This window comes from Stenella coeruleoalba, assembly GCF_951394435.1.
Source record: "Stenella coeruleoalba genome assembly, chromosome: 11".
NCBI classification, from domain to species: domain Eukaryota; kingdom Metazoa; phylum Chordata; class Mammalia; order Artiodactyla; family Delphinidae; genus Stenella; species Stenella coeruleoalba.
The window spans coordinates 89988723-90011340 of NC_137157.1; the positions used below are offsets into that span (position 1 = coordinate 89988723).

The 22618-nt window shown below is 36.4% G+C and overlaps 1 protein-coding gene and 1 long non-coding RNA gene across 2 annotated transcripts in view; one reads left to right on the plus strand and one right to left on the minus strand.

Moving 5' to 3' along the window:
* The window catches only part of PTPRO (protein tyrosine phosphatase receptor type O), a gene marked incomplete at its 5' end in the record, with an annotated part of 228574 nt that overhangs the window by 145638 nt on the left and 60318 nt on the right, over nt 1-22618 (minus strand). The gene's annotated exons all lie outside the window — the stretch shown is intronic.
* Nucleotides 1-22618, plus strand: part of LOC307194111 — an 84487-nt gene that overhangs the window by 17316 nt on the left and 44553 nt on the right. Inside the window, exon 3 of the long non-coding RNA XR_013830515.1 lies at nt 2142-2202. This is a non-coding gene — a long non-coding RNA (uncharacterized lncRNA). The remainder of the gene's footprint in view (nt 1-2141; nt 2203-22618) is intronic.

The window sequence follows — 22618 nt, forward strand, 5'->3', positions numbered from 1 at the left end:
AAACTCATTAAGTAATATGCATAGAATTCACTCATGTTTCTCTTGATATCTATACTTGCACAGGTATTATTAACTAATTTTTTAACCTTGTACTGGGTTCCTTTGGATATGGTTGGACTGTGTAGGAATAAAGGACCTGACCATTCCCATAAATTTGTTCAGATATTTCCATAAAGCACCTAAGTATAGAGTCCCACGGCTCTCGGAAGGTACAGATAGGGATACAGTAAATAAGAAATAGAGAATCTTATATATATATATATATATATATATATATATAACTATATATATATAGTTTTATATATATATAAAACTATATCTATCTGTATAAGTATGTATAGACAGAAACTTAACATAAAATTTATATCCCAGTCACTTTCCCACTTCTCCTCATATGGTATATTGACTTTTCTATTACTATTTGTCTTTGGCCAACCACTGACACAAGGGCACATTCATAAAGGTAATGAAGAGAAAGCCAGAGAATGCAGGTGTTGCTGTTTACAACTTAGAGAAACTACCAATTCCACTTAGTCACAGAGACTAGCATGTCAAGTTGCCAAGAAAAAAGAAAGTGGTAAAACCACTACCAGGATATATAGAAACTGCTCACTTCCTAACAGAGGGCTGGCAATAAAGAGCCTGGGAAATTGGATTAACTGAGAAGAGCTGAGATTTAGTTCCACCATTAATGATGGCAAGTGGGAAACATTAAGGACACTTGAGACTCATGGCTCATCCATTCATTCATTGTGACAAGGACATGGCATTGGCAAAGCTTCCAAAGTCTTGAATCTGTGCCTTTTAGTACTGTTCAGTAAAATGTGTTCAGGGAATGTGAGCTAGACGCTGTACGATGCAGGAAATACAAAGATGATTAAGAAATAGTCCTTGGCCTCAAGTGGTCCACTGCTTACGGGACTGGTGGAAAAACAAATTAGAGGTTAAAATATATGATAAAATGATGTTTGTCCCATGTCTGAGTTATATAATCCTTGAACTTTTGTTCTGATTCTGATTATAATAAAGCTCTTTATATCATATGATTGACACTTGTTGATATAATTTTCTTTTTCTATAGCAAAGAGGAAACTTCTGCTGTCTTCTTCATGGCAGCCTTTTAATAATTGAGGTGGCTATCATAATTATTTTTCGATGCTTCTTCAAACTAACACTTATTTCCTTTTCCAAAGAATAATAGAAAGACATATAGTTAATTCTTAGCACATTATTTTGCTTATATAATCAATAGAATGTATCATACATTCGTTACATCTAACAAAAACCCTGGCTTATAGAAGAGAAAGTGGAGAGAAAGAAAAAGGAAACGCTGGGGACAGTTTGAACAGCAAATTTCTCCTACCTTTTCCTGAGCAAGCTGATGATTATCTGGGAGGCTGCAAAGAGGCCATTTAGGGCATTTTGCCTTTGGGCAGCTGGTTGGGGCAGCAAGGAAAACAATTTAGATTATTTATGGATTTTCCAAAATCTGAGTGTTTTCCTGTGAAGTGGGCACGGCAGCTGTTTCTGCATCCTGCCTGTTCTTTCGTAGCCTCTCCATCTGAGCTATGCCAGCTTGTCACTATTTTTCTTATTAGTATTTCTCATGAATGAAACGAGATTCCACACCATCTTGGTGGAGTTATCTTTTTTTTTTTTTTTTTTTTTTTTTTTGCGGTACGTGGGCCTCTCACTGTTGTGGCCTCTCCCGTTGCGGAGCACAGGCTCCGGACGCGCAGGCTCAGCGGCCATGGCTCACGGGCCCAGCCGCTCCGCGGCACGTGGGATCTTCCCGGACCGGGGCACGAACCCGTGTCCCCTGCATCGGCAGGCGGACTCTCAACAACTGCGCCACCAGGGGAGCCCTGGAGTTAGCTTTTGAGCTTGTTTTTGAAGAAATTAATGGGCAATAATGGCCTCACACTCTCCATGGTAACATTATAGGCTTAAAAAATAATTGGATAGATTTAGACTAATTTAACATAGAAAATCAAGTACAGATTCAGGAATGGTACTTTTCTAAATGGCTATATTAGATGACTAAATTTCCTTTTTCAAGAAAAAATAATCACATCCATTTCCTCCTTTTCTTTTGTGCTTTTAAAAATAAAACGTTAGCTGACACTCTCCTTCTCTTACAGGTGTTCAGATAATTGAATTTCTGATCAAGGTAATGGTGAGGAAAAGAATCCCTCCTAAAAGGTAATTTACGATTATGATTGAAGCAGCTAAATAAATTAGAATTTGAAATAAATGCTGTCAAAAGTGTGAATCAGATCATTAGAAGGCTATTTCACAGGAAAGGCACAGCTCCAACAGAATAAGTATAAGTGCTCAGTTTACCAGGATAAAATAAAGCAGTTTCTTGCAGAGGACTGACTTAAGAAAAGAGAGAATAGAGAAGAAAAGAAAAGGAGATGTTTTATACCAATGTATCTAGCTAGATTCTTTTTTTTTAATTTTTATTTTATATTGGAGTATCATTAACAATGTTGTTTCAGGTTTATAGCAAAGTGATTCAGTTATACATATACAAGTATCTGTTCTTTTTCAGATTCTTTGCCCATTTAGGTTATTACAGACTACTGAGCAGAGTTCCCTGTGCTATACAGTAGGTCCTTGTTGGTTATCTATTTTAAATATAGCAGTGTGTACATGTCAATCTTTGCTGAGAACCTGCTAGACAGGAGACACTGTGCTGGGGGTTTGTCTGCTTTTAGAATGCTTTGCTAACTCAACGTGTGGCCTACAGCAGGGGTCCCCAATCCCCAGGCTGCGGACAAATGCCGGGTCAGCAGCCTGTTAGGAACCTGGCGCACAGCAGGAGGTTGAGTGGCAGGCGAGTGAGCGAAGCTTCATCTGCAGCTCGCTCCCCGTCGCTCGCATTACCGCCTGAACCGTGCCACCCCACGCCCGGACCCCGGTCCGTGGAAAAATTGTCTTCCACGAAACCGGTCCCTGGTGCCAGAAAGGTTTGGGGACCGCTGGCCTACAGAACAGCACTGTTTGTATCTTTTGGGAGCTTGTGATAAATGTATCTAAATCTGCATTTTAATAAGATTCCTAAATCTTACAAATATCATTCATAGGTAAAGGGAGGCAACCACCTCTAATGCAAACAGGAGACCAACGTTTCCTAAACGTGTATCAGGATGTGTTCAGTTACTTCTGGGAATCGGTATTTTAACAAGAGACCCAGGAGACTCTTATGATTAAACAAGTCTGGTAAACATTGATCTACATAAATAACTGTACAAAACCCGATGGGGTAAAGATCAATTGTTTCTCTTCTAATTACTGTGCAATTTATGTTTTGTCCTTATTAGATAAATGGGAATTCTTATGAGGCATATTGACACAAACTTTAATTTTCAACATGTTACTTGAGGCCAAGTCAGTCCTTTTAAAGTTTCTCTTTAGCTATAGAACACTTTGCTCAAATGAAATATTTTTCCCACTTAAAAAATCCTTTAATTATTTAAAATCTTTAGGAAAAAGGTGATGATTTTAAAATCGATCAGTATATTTTTAGTCAAAGCATAGAGTCATCCGCTATAAAAATCATACCTAATTAACTGTAATGAGAACATCTATTCGCTGGCCTGTATTTTTCTGTAAGTACAGAAAGGGAGATTTTATTTTGTTTTGGCTTAAAGCAACACACATTTACTGTCTTAGAGTTCTGAAAGTCAGAGATTAAGTCAGTTTCGCTGGGCCAGCATCAAGGTGTTCGTGGGGCCATACTTCTTCTGGAGGCTCTAGGGAACACCTGCTTCTTGACCTATTCCAGCTTCTAGAGCTGCATTCCATGCATCCCTGGCTGGAGGCCCTTTCCTCCATCTTCAAAGCCATGTTGCATCAGCTGTCACATTACCTTCTTCCTTTGTTCTGCAGTCAAATCTCTGTCTCCTTATAAGGACACTAGATCACCAGATTATTATAAAAGGATGTAACTCAGAACAGCCAGATGGAAGAGATGCAGAGGAAAAGGTATGGAGAAGGCGTATGGAGTGTTCGTGCTGTGTCCTAGTGTGACTTTCTCCCCAAATTTCCACGTGTTCACCAACCTGGAGGTTCTACTTAAGATGTATTATAAAATGTAATACCGTTCCCAGTAATGAATGGTGAGCACTTGAAGGTAAATCTTTCAGGAGAATATAAAGATAGTCAAACATACATTTATAAGAAGATACGAAATAAACACTATTCAAAACAATTACTTAGGTTTGTTTATTAAGCTGCTTTCCTATAATGACTTAACTAGTGATAAATAAGATGACAAAAAAAATAGAATTTACAGGAATGTTAATTAAGGGTTTTCTTCATCCGCAAAGCAGCAGCAGCTAAACTTATATCTTAACAGCAGAAAAAAAAACCCCAACATTTTTGGTGATTTACCCAATGACCCCATGATAGCCTTTCTTACAGTAGCACATTTTATTTTGCAGCATTTTAACAGCCAGATTTTAGAAATGTTAATAGAAAAAGCCTTACTTCTCTTGAAATGTATATAAGATGTTATAGCTGATATTGTACCTTGGTTTAAGGACATACAAAATATTGAAAAAAATCTAATTTCTAAAAATTGGTTTTTAAAAGGAACAGTATCCCTTAGGGCAGGAAATAATAACACCATGTGTCTTAAAATAGTGTAAGGCGTCTTTCAAATGTTATCCTCACCAGAAAATCTGGCATTTCCAGATTAAAATTTCATAGTTTCAGCCATATGTGAGTGACCCCAAAGACATTCTGCAATTTTGCTGACATGTAGGAGGTCTGAGCCCGGTGAGTGAAGACAATAAACAGGGTAGTAACTGATCTTGGCAGAATATGCCACGTGCCCCTCTCATGGAGACTTGATGGTTCTCTCTTTTCTTATTCAGTGATAATTATTTAGATTATTTTTAGACCACTTGAAGCATGCAGCTTGGCCAATATAACTGTTTTTCCCACGAATTGTGATAGGGCTAGGTTAAATAGAGTAACATGACCCCAAATCATGTTAAGTCTTTGTGGTAAATCTTAGGTTATGTGAGGATTAAGCTCTTTAAAAAAACTGAGTAACATGAAATCATTTTCCAAGTAGATTGTATTCTGATTGTCTAATTTAAACATCATGGTAGTATTTAGTGTGGTCCTTTAAACTTTCTATCTTAAATATCAAACGTGTCCATTATACCCCAATATAAAATAAAAATTAAATTAAAAAAAAGCGTCCACCGAACTCTTAGATCAGGGTTGAATGTGGTCAAGTGTCATGTTAAGACTTTAGAATGGTAGTGAGTTGCACATAGTAGAACATTCTGTATCAATACACAGTCACTGGTGATTATGCTGAGATCCTAGAACCCCACTACTTTGCTCTCAGCTTCTCCACAGATAATTCTCACCGTTTCTGTTCCCTTTCCAAGGGTAAGCCATAAGCCCAGGAGAAGCCAGAAAAGTAGATTATTTAAAGAAGTTAAAAATAGGACTGCTTCCTCTGAAGCAAACCAGCTCGATCACCAGGAAAAAGCCCTGCACATAAGTCTCTATTTTATTTTTACATGAAACAATAGCTTACATTTTACATGTAGGCAGTGGAAGCAAATATTCAGAAAAATTTAAGCAAATAACTAACTTGGACCATATATAGTTCTCTGAATATACCAATTAGGAGGTGATGGCATCAAAGATTTGAATAATTGCTTTAATTGACTCTGGAAGAAAAGATACAGTCTAAGATTTTTTTCTTACTTTTTTTTAACTAAGTAATTTTTCAAATTACTGAATGACCTAAAGGGCATTCATTATCTTTAAGATACAGTTTGAATATCATTTTTTGTAATCATCAGCTTCACATTTCTCATAGCAGTTTACTTCCTCAGACTTTAATTTAGTGAGCTAACATTTCCTCATTACCAAAAATATTGCATAATTGTCCATGTAATTCCTTTAGGAAGTTAATTGCATAGCATCCTGATCTCAGCTTGGAAAATTAGCTGTCAGGGTCACATAATTTCTTCTTGCCAAGATTTAAACCACTATCCTTCCAATTTTACTGTCAGATATGAGGAGCTATATTAGATGTGGAAATCAATAATAAATCACTCCTTCAATAAGGAACCTGTGGTTTCCTGATTAGGAACGATTCTAAATTTCACTCTCCTGACTACAGTATTCTCTATCACAATGCTTACATTTCTATTAGGATGCAATCATATTTTTACAGTTGGCAGGACTTTCTATTAGCTGATGATGACAAGCAGATTGGAATCTAATTCATAGACTAAACTATTTACATAGAATAACTTAAATTTGTCTTTGCAATTATACCTGGAAATTATCAATGAAATCCATTTTCACCAGAAGTATATGTAACTTAATATAGAATATAGGATTATATTTAACTTCTACTTGGTTTTCTAGCATGTTTTCATGCTTCTTTCATTTTCAATTCTTTTTCTTTTGGTAAAAAGAATCTAAAAATACCTGTCCTTACAAGCTATAAAGCAGTGATTTACACAGAATCATTTTTGTATGTTTGGGTCATGAAAACACATTGACTACTTACAGAAAATCCATAAACCCATATGATATAAATAGTAACTAGTACATATTATTATTATTTTGATAATTTTAGTTTAATTAATAGACACTGATACCTGGTGTTTACATTGGCAATGAAAGTCAGCAAGCATGATTACCTTAAAGAATCTCTAATAATACAATGTTATTTATGAACCTCCCTTGTTAACTATTTCAAAAGCATCAGCATTACCCTTCCCCTCCCACCCCCTGACCCCGGCACCACTGCACCATCCACCTCTGCCCCAGCAACCTCTTCCCTTGCCCCCGGGATATCCCATCAGCCAGCCCTTCACACTCATTGTACCCAATACCTGACCTTCTTCCTTTCTTCCCTTTTCAAGATTCATCCTTCTTACTCCCTCCCAGAGTTGGTCCCCTTCATAGCTCTTCCAGCTCTCTGGTTTTCCCTCAAAGTACTAGCCCAGCTCACACCCCCATTAGCTATACTTGCCATCCCTTAAATAATAATCAAATGCTAAATACTGACAATGCTAAATTTGATTATCATTCTCTAAGTCCAAAACTTCTATACAAATAGAACACAACAGGAGCCACCATATTGAATGCATATTCGTTTTAAAATACTCTGAATCATAGGGAAGAAAAAAAAACTCCATTATTAGGTTAGGATTCTGAGACTCAGAGTAATCTGCCATGGCTACACATTAAGAAAATGAATGACACAAACTTGATTCAAATTCAAGACCGTCAGTCTTTGCATACTTTGTTCTTTCCCTCTGCCATACTGATTTTCAGTGGTAATGTATGCAACAATAATCCTATTGATATAATTATGCACCTGTGAAGAAAAACAAATTGGTCCTGGATGTTAACTATTTTGTGCCAATTCTGATTAACATTTGCTCTCACATCAAACAAAGACCAAAGATCCTGTTGCATGTAGGGAACTATTTTTGTTATGAATGTTTCACTGATTTGATACTTCCAGTGTCAGTTTCATGCAATCTTTTATTTCTTTATCTTACATCTGTAAATCTTTTTTCCCATTCTTTTTTCTATCTGTCTGTCTGTCTCTTTTTTCCCCATTATCCTTTACTCAGTAACTCTTTGGTATACCTTATTCAGGCAGGCATCATTCCCATGAGGCTCTCTATTCTACTACATTTCCCTCAGCTTGTTGAGTCTGGTGGTCCCTACACTGAGAGTAAGAGGGAGAGGAACAGAACCTTATAAGCTGATGGAAGGATACTTCCCATGGATTGTTACTACAATAAACATTACTTTTACACTCTTGTCTACCGCTTATAAGAAGTATTGATGTTGCATTGACAAATGAAAGCAAATACTCTTTGGCTCGTGCAGTTTCCCAACTCTAAGTGTGAGAGAAAAAGTCCTGCATGTTTCTCAGCAGAGGCAACCGACACGTCATGGGTCTATGTAAATTGGCCATACCTCTGAGCCCTTTGTTGTCAGGCCCCTTATAGTTGGAACATCTTGGGGAAAGTAATTTGGCGCAGTGAGAGACAAGGCCAGGCTTTGAAATCAGCTGCAATATTTTGACACAGGTGTGATATTTACTGGCTGACTTCCACCAGATCCTTTTTATCTTCAGTAGATTCCGCGGACTGTTTGACTTAGATCACCAAAGTGAGTTATTATTATAAAATCCTATTTAAAAATAATAACTCTAAGAGGTTAATATAGAAATTCCATTTATTCATGAAAGTAAGGAAGTGGAAATATAATTGAATTATCCTCAACTTTTATTGAGAGTCAACTAGTCACAGGGCACTCTGTTAGTGGGTCCTAGAGATACAAAGTGGCATTATTTATTATCTGTTATTTCTTAAGGTTTACAATCTATCTGGGGAGATTGGACAAACATATGAAAAAGGCAAACATAAGTACAAAGTAGCATATGCCAAAAGACATATGACAAATACAGAGAAGTGTTTAGAATAGGTAATGATCACAAAGGGTTAAATTTTCAGGGAAGATTTTCTAAAGGGAACTAGGACTTAAATTCAACCTTGAAGAAAAAGTAGACTTAATATATTATAAACAATAGCAAGTACCATTTATTGGATGATTATGTGTCAAATTTAGTTCTCTATAAATATCTAATGCTCTTGACAACTCAAGCAGATTGATATTAGTATTGCCATTTTACAGGAAAAAAAAAACTGAGGCTAAGGGAAATTACAGTATGCTATGTCACCTTTAAAGTGGAAAATAAGGTGCATTTTCTTTTATTTTCACACCTCAGAGATAACATTTGTGAAAATAACCTATGTAGGAAATTTGACTTTCATCAAACTTGAAAAACTTTTTCAAATAACCTAAAGAGAGAATGGAACCTCACATGACTGACCTACTCTGCACAGCTATGGCCATTTTTATCAAACGTAGGATGTCACTGATCTTATTTTGGGAGAGATACTTGATAATACAGACACTTGATGATTCTAGCAGAGATCAGTAATGACTAACATTAAAAATACCCGCCCCCCCAACATAGAGGGACATTCAGGCATATATCCAAAGGCAGTAAATATTCAAATGGTTAATATAAAATATGTATTCTTTCTTGGAACAGCAGTATCTCAGTCCTAGAGACCAAAATTAAATAATGATAAGGGATAATACTTAAGAAAATAATCTTAAGCTACAGTCTGAGATTTTAAAGAAATCAAATCAACCCTTTAGATGAAATCCCGCATCCCATCCCATCCACGCCTACTCTCTCATCATTTAATTTCCTTACCTTGAAGAAGCAGTCAACTTTGAAATTGCTAGGAAGGCAAACTGAATGAGCCTGATAAATAAATAGATGGTTTCAAGTCTTCTACACAAAGATCACAGAAAAATGTGAAGGAATCGATATGCTTTTCCTTTTTAGTTTTCATTTTCTCCTTCTCCGAAATCCTATGAGGTCTAATTTTCATATTTGATGAACATAATAAAGAGGAAGAGAAAGTAAAGATGTTTGGAGTTATGGTAAGAGAAAGTTAAAAATCACAGTTGTAATTGCAGGATTGGAAGTTGGTCATGGGTTGTAGTACAGAAGCTTATAATACGTACGGTATGCATATAGTTTTGTTCTTTCGTTGTTCTGCATTGGCACTCTAAGTAGATAGTAAGCTACCTGAAGAGGAGAAATGAATCTTCTACTTTTTCTGTTTCCCTCACAGAATCCAGAATTGCCCAAAGACTGATAGTTTTGAGTGCCTTTTGTTTTTTTTTTTTTTTTTTTTTTTTTTTGCGGTACGCGGGCCTCTCACTGTTGTGGCCTCTCCCGTTGCGGAGCACAGGCTCCGGATGCGCGGGCTCAGCGGCCATGGCTCACGGGCCCAACCGCTCCGCGGCACGTGGGATCTTCACGGACCGGGGCACGAACCTGTGTTCCCTACATCGGCAGGCGGACTCTCAACCACTGCGCCACCAGGGAAGCCCTTGAGTGCCTTTTGGATTAGACACTGTACTAAATTCCAGGGATTCAATCAATACTTTCAGGTTGATTTGGTGATCAATTGAATTGAGAAAAGAAGCTGGTAACTCTGTGTTTATGTACATAATGAGTTTCCCTGAACCTTTAAATAAATTGGATTATGAATAGAGGGTCTAGACTGACACTCGTTCTTACATTTTTCTAAATAATGCTGAGTCCATAAAAGCACTAGATTGGTCAGAATATAATGTTATCCATAACTCAGAGATGAAGCTTATCTTAAGGTAAATGATGAGGGGAATAGAGCCTTCTTATTCCTGTGATCTAAAGCTCGGGAAAATCACTCAGCTTGTGACCAAATTAAACAGTGCAAATAACAAACGGCTGTAAAATCCTTTACGTACCCAAATCACTGACTATTTCCACATCTTTGTTTTAGTCTATTTTTTAATCGGGATAATACCATTTAGTCTCCAAGTCCATAGCACTTCAGTGACTAGTAAAAACAAAAATCAAGAAAAGCAAAATATTGTGCTACGTCACCTTATGTTGGTGCAAAATTCTTCTCTTTGTATGATTTTTTAGTCCTTATCCTTATGTCAAATGTAAACTGAGAGAAAGTTAACAAAATATTATAATAATTCTTCTTGAGCCTCAACATTTATGTGCCTTTGTGTGCACTCTCTATTAGTGCAATTATATCAGGACACAGCATTTATTTTTTTTACTGTGACCTGATTTCAAACCCTTGAGGAGACAGTCATAACTAAACTTAATCTAAGACCATGTCATTATTGCCTTTGTTTAACCAAGGAAGTTTACTGGAGGAAAAATGCATATAAAGCAGCTTAATCAGAAAACGAGCAAACAAAAGCCTGTATGTAATATGAAAAAATGAAGATTAAAAATCGGTACCTAAATCACTTTCAAAAATGACAATATTTTGGGCTTCCCTGGTGGCGCAGTGGCTAGGAATCTGCCTGCCAATGCAGGGGACACAGGTTTGAGCCCTGGTCGGGGAAGATCCCACGTGCTGCAGAGCAACTGGGCCCGTGTGCCACAGCTACTGAGCCTGCGTGCCACAACTACTGAAGCCCGCACACCTAGAGCCTGTGCTCTACAAGTGAAGCCACCACAGTGAGAAGCCTGCGCACTGCAACGAAGAGTAGCCCCTGCTCGCTGCAACTAGAGAAAAGTCCACGTGCAGCAACAAAGACCCAACGCAGCCAAAAATAAAATAAATAAAAATAAATTAATTAAAAAAATTTTTTTTAAATGACAATATTTCAAGGTAGACAATGTACGTAAGACTATAAGAAGAATTGATGCTGATCAAAGTTTGCTCCTGGACTAAAGTTTCAGGGCTCATGATTGATTTGGCTGCTCCAGAAACATAAATTTCATTTAATGTTTCATGGTTCTTTATAGCTTTTCTGGGCTTACAGAAACCGCTTCCCGGCCATATATCCTTACATGTTTTGTGCAATTTCTTTGAACAATATCCATGGGCAATAACTGCGTACATAGTGGCCAGCAGAAGATGGATTGTGTACATAATTTTGATAATCACAAATCAAACCATACTCTGAGTTGGAAATAGTGAGTTATAGTTATGAGAATACTACAATGGACTCAGGTGACCCCTGAATTCTGTTTCCAGTGCACCACTAGCTTCTTAGGCTACGGTAAGCAAAGGACAACTTGTTTGAACCACTGATTAAAATAAAATAATTAAATGACACAAGGAAAAATTAATTTACTGACTTTAATATCTTAATCTAAAATACAATTTCTTTTAGCAATTATACAGAAATATTTGGAACTTGTACTTGATCCCTCAGTGGTAGGTATCCTATTCACATCCTCTTTCATTTGTTTTTCACTGTATGTTATGTCTTGCTCTTTGGTTCTGCTCCATTGGTAAGACTGTTTAGTTCCACTAATCTTGGTAAAATGAAGCAGTTTATGATTAACTTATCTTCTAGTACAAAAAAAAGCTTGTGGTTCAAGATATATTATTTAGAATAATGATAACTAATTGACTTCCAATAAATTAAAAATGAAAGGGACTTACCTGGTGGTGCAGTGGTTAAGAATCTGCCTGCCAACACAGGGGACACGGGCTCGAGCCCTGGTCCGGGAAGATCCCACATGCCCTGGAGCAACTAAGCCCACGAGCCACAACTACTGAGCCCACACGCCACAACTACTGAAGCCTGCATGCCTAGAGCCCATGCTCCACAACAAGAGAAGGCACTGCAGTGAGAAGCCCGTGCACTGCAACGAAGAGTAGCCCCTGCTCGCTGCAACTAGAGAAAGCCCACATGCAGCAATGAAGACCCAAAGCAACCAAAAATAAATAAACAAAAATTATTTTAAAAAATGAGGAACAGTCACTTTAGAAAAATTCTTTTTCTTAAAGGGCAATGCTCTGTAGAGTCAAGTGAAAATAAAGATAATCTTGGAAAATGGTTTCTATTTTTTTCCCCAAGAAGAATACCATTGATTTTCTTCTCCCCACATGGATTCTGTATTATTAAACATTTTTGTCTACCTTATAGGTAATTAGGAAATAATTACCTTTTGTAATTTGTGTTAGCCAAAGATATATAGGACTATCAATTAGAGGGTCTGATTAGGATAAGATACCACTGCTACCATGCTAAGGTGATTAAAAAAATAAGCTAGCCCAAAGTTCGGAAATATAAAATTTCAGTTGGCCCACAGGGTCTTCAGGCAGGCAAATAAACAATTTCCATTAGAAACACCTGAACAGCCTTTCTCAAATTGAGATTCCCTGGATTCATTTATTTATTTATTTATTTACTTATTTACTTTAATAAGTAAATACAATGTTGTGTTAGTTTCAGATTATATATATATATCTCTATATCTGCATAACTGAATCACTTTGCTGTACACCTTCTTCAGATTCTTTTCCAGTATAGATTATTACAAGATACTGAATATAGTTCCCTGAGCTATACAGTAGGTTCTTGTTGTTTATCTATTTTATATATAGTAGTGTGCAAATGTTAATCCTAAATTCCTAATTTATTCCCCCCAGAGCCCTAGATCTTTTAATAGATGGCATCGTGATATATTCATGTGAATGTGACAATAAGGCAATCAGACTTACCTCTTCCCTTAAAGATATGCACAGAAATGTAGATTTAGCTAACTATCTCCTGTCAAACACTGAGGCATATTGTGTCTCTAAGTGTACAGAAGTCAGCTGACACGGAGAATGGAAAGAATGTGAATTTTGAGTTAGAGAGTTCTTATTAAACCTGAGTCATTTGTAAATTTTTTTCTTTTTTTTAATACATATATCTATTCTTTTTCAAATTCTTTTTGTAATTAGGTTGTTACGTAATATTAAGCAGAGTTTCCTGTGCTATACAGTAGATCCTTGTTGGTTATCCATTTTATATATAGCAGTGTGTATATGTCAACCCCAAACTCCCTGACTATCCCTCCCCGCCACCCTTCCCCACTGGTAACCATAAGTTCGTTGTCTTTTTTCTCTTAGTCTCAGTTTATTTACCTGTAAAATATGATTAATAACATCCACCTGAAAAACACTGACAACTTTCATATCAAAAAGAGAAAGTATTGGGTATAAAAAAAATATAAAATATTGCAAGCCACATGTTTGTAATGGACAAAATGGTTAAGAGATCAATGTCTTGACTATATAAATAATGCTTACAAATTAATGCAATGGTTTCCCTGAACGAAAAGTAGGCAAAAAACATGAAATTTACCAACAAAAATATATGTGCCCAATAAGCATATGAAAATATTCAATACCACGAGTAATCAGAGACAAATAATAAATAATACATAAAACAATAACATGCCACTCTTCACTGTTGAAATTAGCAAAGACTTTTAGAAAGATAGTGCTGGAGACTAGCGGGGGATGCATTTTGTTATTCAGCCAATATTATTTATTGTACGGACCAAGCACTCTTTTAAGAAATGAGGATAAAAGGGAGAATAAGACAATGGGATCATAGTACTCATGGACTTTATATTCTGGACTCTGTGTGTGTGTGTGTGTGTGTGTGTGTGTTTGGTGTTTAGGGGAGTCAAACAATAATCTGGTAAATAAAATAAACAAAGTTTATAAATTGAGCTAAGTACCAGGAAGGAAATGAAGAGGGGACTCTGATAGAAAATAATGGTAGAGGGGACATGGAGGTCAGGGAAAGCCCCTATTTAAAGGGTATATTAAGCTAAAATTGGAGAGATGAGAAGTAACTAGCTCTGTTAAGAACCTGAAAAAGTTTCCAGGCAGAGGAAACACCAAGTGCAAAGGTGTTGAATTATGAGAGGGCTGGGTGTGCTTTAAGAATTGTCAGAAAAGCCAATGGAGTTGGAGCATAGTGGCCCAAGGCAGTGTAGCAAGATGGGAAGGGACCAGGTAGGAAAAGACCATGTTGATCAGGGCCTTACAGATCATGGTAAGGGGTTTGAATTTTACTCTTAGTGTGATGTCAAACAGATACAAACTCTCAAATGAATAAGAAATCAAACGTTTACTATGCACATAGAATATAAAATAAAAATTTACCAATCAAATAGAAATAAAGCTACACAACTGATAAAATTTAAATTGTCAACATTGATATAATGTGGCACATGATCTTTGCTGACCCTGCATTGCATCTGATGCCTGGATTTAGTACCAACTGTGACTGTATATGTTCTTCTTAGTAACACGTACTTATATTAACACCAATCTTATTTTAGTTATTTTGCAACTACTCTTTACTTACCTTATCATTTATGTTTCACTTTGCTTAAATCCTCTATTTTCCTATTGCATTCTATATATTCAATAGTTAGAATAGCTAAAGTAGTACTGCTTGGTGTTAGTAAAACAGACTAACAGACATAGGATCTCAAAGAGATAATAGGATTCCCCTGTTCATTACAGATCTATTCACAATAGATAAAACGTGAAAATAATCTAAATGTCCAACGACAAATGAATGGATTAAAAAAATGTGATATATTCCAACCTTGAAAAAGAAGGAAATTCTGCGATATGGAACAAGTATGGACCTTGAGGACATTATGCTGGGTGAAATAAGCCACAGAAAGACAAGTGCTGCTTGATTCCACTTATATGAGAAAACTGAAATGATGGCTACCATAGGCTGGGGCGAGGGTGAAACGGCACATAATTAATCAGTTAGGCATAAAGTTAAGTGAGATGAAAAAGCTCTAGAGGTCTGCTGTACAATTTATACCTATAGTCAACAATAGGGTATTGTAAGAGGATAAATCTCATGTTATGTTCTTAATAAAATAAATATAATGCAAACAAACTAAAATCAGACATACAAGGAATGTCAGCATTTATCATCTTGATTATCTAGAATATTTACATGTATATATATTTATTTGTATGCATTTGAATCATTATCAAATAGAAACAGAACACTTAGGAAACTTTCAGGTCCCCAAGAGTATGTCCAAAGACCTCAGGTGGGAAGCACAGCTCTGAGGCATAGGACTGTGGATTATTCCTTCAGACAGGGGCTCATAATTGTCAGAATTCTGTAGTTAAAAATCCAACTAAGCAGAGGCAAAAAAATTTCACAAAATACCCTAAGTCTCAAGGAGAATTTCCTACTGGGTTTTCTTATTGCTCTGGCTAAACCTTCTAACTTAAGTCCCCAAAGCTCCTTTCATGTCCTAAATTAAAGACAGAATTCAGTCACACAAATACCAAATCCCCATCTGGGCACTGAAATAATCCTGACAATTCTTCCACTTATATTGAAATAAAATGCTAGGCCATTTCTGTGTTTAAGAAGCGTGACCCATAGTTAGGATTCAATGAAATGATGAGATACAATTTATACTCTAATGAATTTTAATTAATTTTTAATTAAATATAGAAAATTGAATGTTCAGGCAAAATACAAAATTATAGTTGGTAAGGAGAATAAAATGTGTAATAGAGCTTGCTTTGCAATCAACCCTGCAGAATGTGTCTAAGTCTGATTTGCAAGGCGGTGCCAAAAAAAATATGTGAACCAGTCTAATGAAATCCGACCTATGAAATATTTTATAGTTCATTTGAATAATCACTTTAATATGTAGTGAATTTTTAGTTATCTGCCCGAAGGATATCTACTTTATATTTTGTGGATAGCAATTTTGTCATCCCTGGTTCCATTTAATCAAACTATGAGTAGATGATGTGAGCTGAGGCAATGCATCCTCATTTTATCATTAGCCTAATCTATAGATACTACATATGCATGGGCACACGTATTTCACAGAAAAATTCACACAGAGAAAGAGACATAGCTCTTGCCTTTGTCACGACTACTTCTCATTGTGATTCAGTCATCTTTTCCTCAAAGATTTATTAACTTCTCTCTATTATACTCAATAGTGACATCTGCCAAAAACTTATGATTCTTCCCTTTGGCCCCTTGTAGCTGGATATGGCCAGGTGACTGATTTTAACCAGTGAGTTGTAAGTGGAAAATGTCTTGTGCAGCACTGCTGGGGTGGTGAAGTATTTCACTCTTGGTTAAAATCTTGTAGAGTCATTTACTCCTGGTTAAAATTCTGGAGAGTGTCCCCGGGTGTCATGACCAGCAGTATTTGAGGTGATGGCTATTCTACTGAGCTATGTCCCTGAATGACTGTGATGGGAAGATGGAAAGAGATTCCAGTCATATAAAATGATCAGAAAACAAACCTGTATTGCTTTAAGCCACTACAATTTCCGGGTCGTTTGTTTTCACATCATTACCCAGGCTATTCTGATGTAAACTATATGCAACACATTGTACTTGGTACTGAGGATGCGTCAGTGAACAAGACAGAAATAGTGACTGACCACACAACGCTTGTATTTTAGTGAAGATACAGTTCCACACGCTAGAATGGAAGCTACGTGAACATCGAGATTTCCGTATATTTTGTTCACAGCTGTATCTTAGGGCTAGAAAAGTACCTAGTGCTGCAAAGTAGATGCTCATCTGTGAGTAACTGTTGAACAAATGAAGGATAAAGTGAATGAGCTCATAAAATATTGATACTTTTCACTGTGGAAAAGTTCAGAGTGTGAAGACATTCCGTAATGATACAAGGTGCCCAGTCCACCTAAGGGAAGTAGAGGCAACATCTTCATCAGAGTGGTTTTTGAGAAGCAGGAATGAAGTAGGTGAGGGGCAGCAGACTGGGAAGGGAGAGCGTGTTCCAGGCAAATAGAATGGTGCGTGCAGAGCCGCTAACATGGAATGACACTGGCATGAAAGAGAAATGATGGTGATTTAGCTTAAGGACAGGGAGCAATCGGAATGGTGGTACCAGGTGTGGTGGGTGAAGCTTTTGGGGAACCTTGTGGCTCTTGTTAAGGATTGTAAGTTTTGGCTAAGAAAATGGGAGACAGCATTTGAAGGGATTGTTATATTCAGGTTGCTGTGAGGAAAATAGACTGGAAGGATTTTTTAAAAACAGGAGTTTACGCAGCATATCAGTTCAATTTATTGCTACCTCTAACTCAGAATTAAATAGTGATTTGGAGCGTAGCAATTTACCTCAACCTTCTGACTGATACTAAGCACTAACCTGTTACAGAGGAGGAACCTGCTGTCTGCACAGTGCCCTCCCTGCTAACAAGACTTGGTATAAGACCTTAGTCTCATATGAAAAGGCAGTGCAGGGAGAATGCTCACAGAATGTTCTGGAAGACATTGTTCGTTTCCTTTTGAAGTCTCTTTTGTAGATCTTTGGAAGAGATTTCTTTCTAGTTTGACACTAAGAATAGATTTGCTTCACTTAAGAAATATTCTTTTTATATTTCGAGGACAGCTAAAATTTGAAACTGATCAAATTCCCTTTTCCTGTGGCTGTGTTTTGAAAAGCTCAGGACAAATGTGTGTCCCACTTGAAGGAACTGTATGGGACAGCATGTGTATAGATACTAAACTGTCTCCTTGGTATGATTCTGCCTTTGGTGTTGCTTTTTGTTCTTACCTACTTCTAATTTAGGTCATCCTACCATGTTTTCTATATTCATCCTAAGTCATCTTAAAGGTCTTTTGGTACTGAGTATGTAAAAACAAGCGCTTCTGAACCACTTCTTGCCTCTAATCAGGTAAATAATAATCTTGGTATAAAAGCTAAACAACACATTTTTCTACGATATACCTTTTAAAAGACATGAAAAATAGGAGCCTGATTAATCTTAATATATTAAGAAAGTCATTCATCGGTTACCTATAATGTGTCAGGTGCCATAGGTTCAAACGGTGAGTATAAACAGATATGGTGTGTGTCTTCATGAACTTCTAGTTTAGTGGGACAGACTATGGGTCTGTGAGAAACAGGATTGTATCGTATGAGACTCCTGTACTGCATACTGTAGGATTTAGAGTTTGACCACCTGGGTTTGAGTCCCAGCTCCATCACTTACTGACTTGACCTTGGGCAAGTTATTTGACTTTTTTATACCTACTTTCCTCATGTGTAAAACAGGAATGCTAGTAGTACCTACGTCCTAGGATTGTTGTAAGGATTAAATGAGTGAACGCACATAAAGAACTCAGAATAGTGCCCGGCAGGCTTATATTATTGCTCGCTAGTATTATTACCTATCAAGAGAATTTGAGATGGAATAATGCTTCAAGTGTCCCTGTGAAAGACACAATGGGAAATCAAAGCTGCTTTTTTCTTACTTGCTTCTACATGAAGCACTATATGCTATTTAGAGTTATGAGATCATTGAGAGAGAAGAGACCTTGGGAATCACCTTGGACAATTTCCAACTAATTTAGAAATCTCTACCGCTTTCCTGATGGATGCCCACTCAGCCTCTTTGTTAGCATGTGCAGAAATTTGGAGCCTACTCCTGAAAAATCCAATCCAATCCATTCCATTGGGCGGTAGCTCTAATGGTTAGAAAGCTTTTCTAGGGTTGAACCAAACTCAAATATTTCAGAGATTAATCCTTTGTCTATTGCTTCATTTGCAAATATTTTCTCCCATTCTGAGGGTTGTCTTTTCGTCTTGTTTATGGTTTCCTTTGCTGTGAAAAAGATTTTAAGTTTAATTCGGTCCCATTTTTTAATTTTTGTTTTTATTTTCATTACTCTAGGAGGTGGGTCAAAACAGATTTTGCCGTGGTTTATGTCAAAGAGTGTTTTTCCTATGTTTTCCTCTAAGAGTTTTATAGTGTCTGGTCTTACATTTAGGTCTTTAATCCATTTGTAGTTTATTTTTGTGTATGGAGTTAGGTAATGTTTTAATTTCATTCTTTTACATGTAGTTGTCAAGTTTTCCCAGCACCACTTATTGAAGAGGCTGTCTTTTCTCCATGGTATGTTCTTGCCTCCTTTGTCATAAATTAGGTGACCATATGTGCATGGGTTTATCTCTGGGCTTTCTATCCTGTACCATTGATCTATATTTCTGTTTTGGGGCCAGTAAATGGATAAAGAAGATATGGTACATATATACAATGGAATATTACTCAGCCATAAAAAGGAATAAAATTGGGTCATTTGTAGAGATGTGGATGGACCTAGAGTCTGTCATACAGAGTGAAGTAAGCCAGAAAGAGAAAAACAAATATCATATATTAACGCATATATGTGGAATCTAGAAAAATGGTACAGATGAACCTATTTGTAGGGCAAGAATAGAGATGTAGACATAGAGAACAGACATGTGGACACGGGGGGGAAGGGGAGGGTGGGATGAACTGGGAGATTAGGTTTGACATAAATATTCTACCATATGTAAAATAGATAGCTTGTGGGAACCTGCTATGTAGCACAGGGAGCTCAGCCCGGTGCTCTGTGATGATCTAGATAGGTGGGATGGGGGGGTGAGAGGGAGGTCCAAGAGGGAGGGAATATAGGTATACATATAGCTGATTCACTTCATTGTACAGCAGAAACTAACACAACATTGTAAAGCAATTTTACTCCAATAATTATAATAAAGAAGAAGCAAGAAAAATTCCAAATAAGCAACCTAACTCTAAGCCTTATGGAACTAGAAAAAAAAGAACAGAGCCAAAACTTGAAAGAAGAAAGGAAATAATAAAGATTAGACCAGAAATAAGTAAGCTAGAAAACAGAAAAACAATAGAAAAGATTAACCAAACTAAGAGTTGGTTCTTTGAAAAGATAAACAAAAGTGAAAAACCCTTAGCTAGACTAAGCAAGGAAAAAAGACAGGACCCAAATCAATAAAATTATAAGTGAAAAAGGAGACATTACAACAGGTATCACAGAAATACAAAGGATCATAAGATGCTATTATGAACAACTATACACTAACAACTATACACTATACACTAACCTAGACAAGCTAGAAGAAATGGGAACATTCTTAGAAACATACAGCTTACCGAGACTGAATCAAGAAGAAATAGAACATTTGAATAGGCCAATTACTGGTGAGAAGGTTGAGACAGTAATAAAAAACTTCCAGTGAAGAAAAGCTCAGGGCCAGATGGCTTCACTGGTGAATTTTACCAAACATTTAAAGAAGAATTAACACCAATCCTTCTCAAACTTTCTCCAAAAATTGAAGAGGTGGGAACACTCCCAAACTCATTTTACGAGGCTAACATTATCCTGATACCAAAGCCAGAAAAGGACACTAGTAGAAAAGAAAACTACTAGTGATGAATATAAATGCAAAAGTTCACAAGAAAATACTAGCAAGCTAAATTCAGCAGCATATTAAAGAATCATTCACCACGATCAAGTGGGATTTATCCCTGGGGTGGTTCAATATTTGCAAATCAATCAATGTGATACATCACATTAATAGAATGAAAGAAAATAATCATATGATCACGATCATCTCAACTGGCACAGAAAAAGCTCTTGACAAAATTCAGCATCCATTCATGATAAAAACTCTTAACAAATTAGGCATAGAAGAAACATATCTCATCATAATAAAGACCATACATGACAAGTCCATGTTAATATCATACTCAATGGTGAAAGGTTGAAAGCTTTTCCTCTAAGATCAGGAACAAGACAAGGGTGCCCACTCTCACCATTCCTATTCATCATGGTACTGAAAGACTTACGTAGAGCAATCAGGCAAGAAAATAAAAGGTATCATCAAACTACTATATATAAAATAGATAAACAACAAGGTCCTACTCTATAGTACAGGGAACTACACTCAATATCTTGTAATAAACTATAATGGAAAAGAATCTGAAAAAGAATATATATATGTATATACATATATATATACACAAGGGAAAGTTATTCAGCCATAAAAAATTGAGGAAAGTTTACCATTTGTGACAACATGGGATGAAACTTGAAGGTATTATACTAAGTGAAATAAGTCAGACAGGGAAAGGCAAATACTGTGTGATCTCACTTATATGTGGAATCTCAATGAACAGACCAACCAACCAAACTTATAGAAAGAGAGATCAGATATGTGGTTACCAGTGGCAGAGGGTCGGGGGACAGAGAATTAGAGGAAGGTGGTCAAAGGTACAAATTTCCGGCTATAAGATAAATAAGTACTAGGGATGTAATGTACAACATGATAACTTTATTTTCTTTTTATTGTATCTTTGTGAGATGATGGATGCTTACTGAGCCTACTGCAATAATAGTTTCACAATATATGTAAATCAAACCTTCATGCTGTGTACCTTAAACTTATACAGTGATGTGTGTCAATTATTTCTCAATAAAACATAGTAATTTAGTAACATTTAAGGCTACAGTATTACTTACAATATCTAATTATACTTTAATAGATATAATTCTATTATTTAGATATAATTATGTATCTAATTATATAAAACTAATATCTTAGTTTTTCTCAAAACTAAGCATACATACCTAACTGAATTATTTTCCCACGGTTTAAAGGAAATTTTAAAATTGTAACTGAAGGCACAAGTGTGATTGAAATGAGTCTGGTAACAATGATTAAACTTTAATTTGCACATGCAGACATACAAATATATACACCAAAATATATACCTTTATATATATGAACCTGTGTATTTATGTGCAAATTCACACCTACATTTGTACATCCCACATCACATATATTCAGATACATTTCCATGAGAACACATCCAAAGAAGGACCCCACTTGTAAAAATAAATAAAGGAAATGAACTTCTATAGCATACAGTACCTTCCAGAAACAATATGCTACACACACACACACACACACACACACACACACACACACACACACACACACATGCATTGGTGATCTGTGTTCTCAATGGTAAAAAGGACTCATGAAGAATTAGACACCTGCTTCTGTTTATAACCTTATGTAGTCCCAAAGGCCTGATTACTTTGAAACAACCATGTGCTTGTCTTCGTTCATTGCTTAATCAATCTTTTCAGACACACCAGAATATCCCATTTTCCAATACAAGGGCTTTCATCATCAGTATATGTGATCTTTAATTCTACAGTGCTGTCATACATTAAGAGACAATAAAATGAAATAGGTTATTATCTCTTAAAAAGCACTTAATTCAAATTTGGACAGCTTCAATTTGGGCAAGGTAATTGTGGAATTATGCCTCCCTTTTCTCATGCTGCAGTCTAACATTTCATAATTTTGCAAATCTCCCTGCACTAAGCT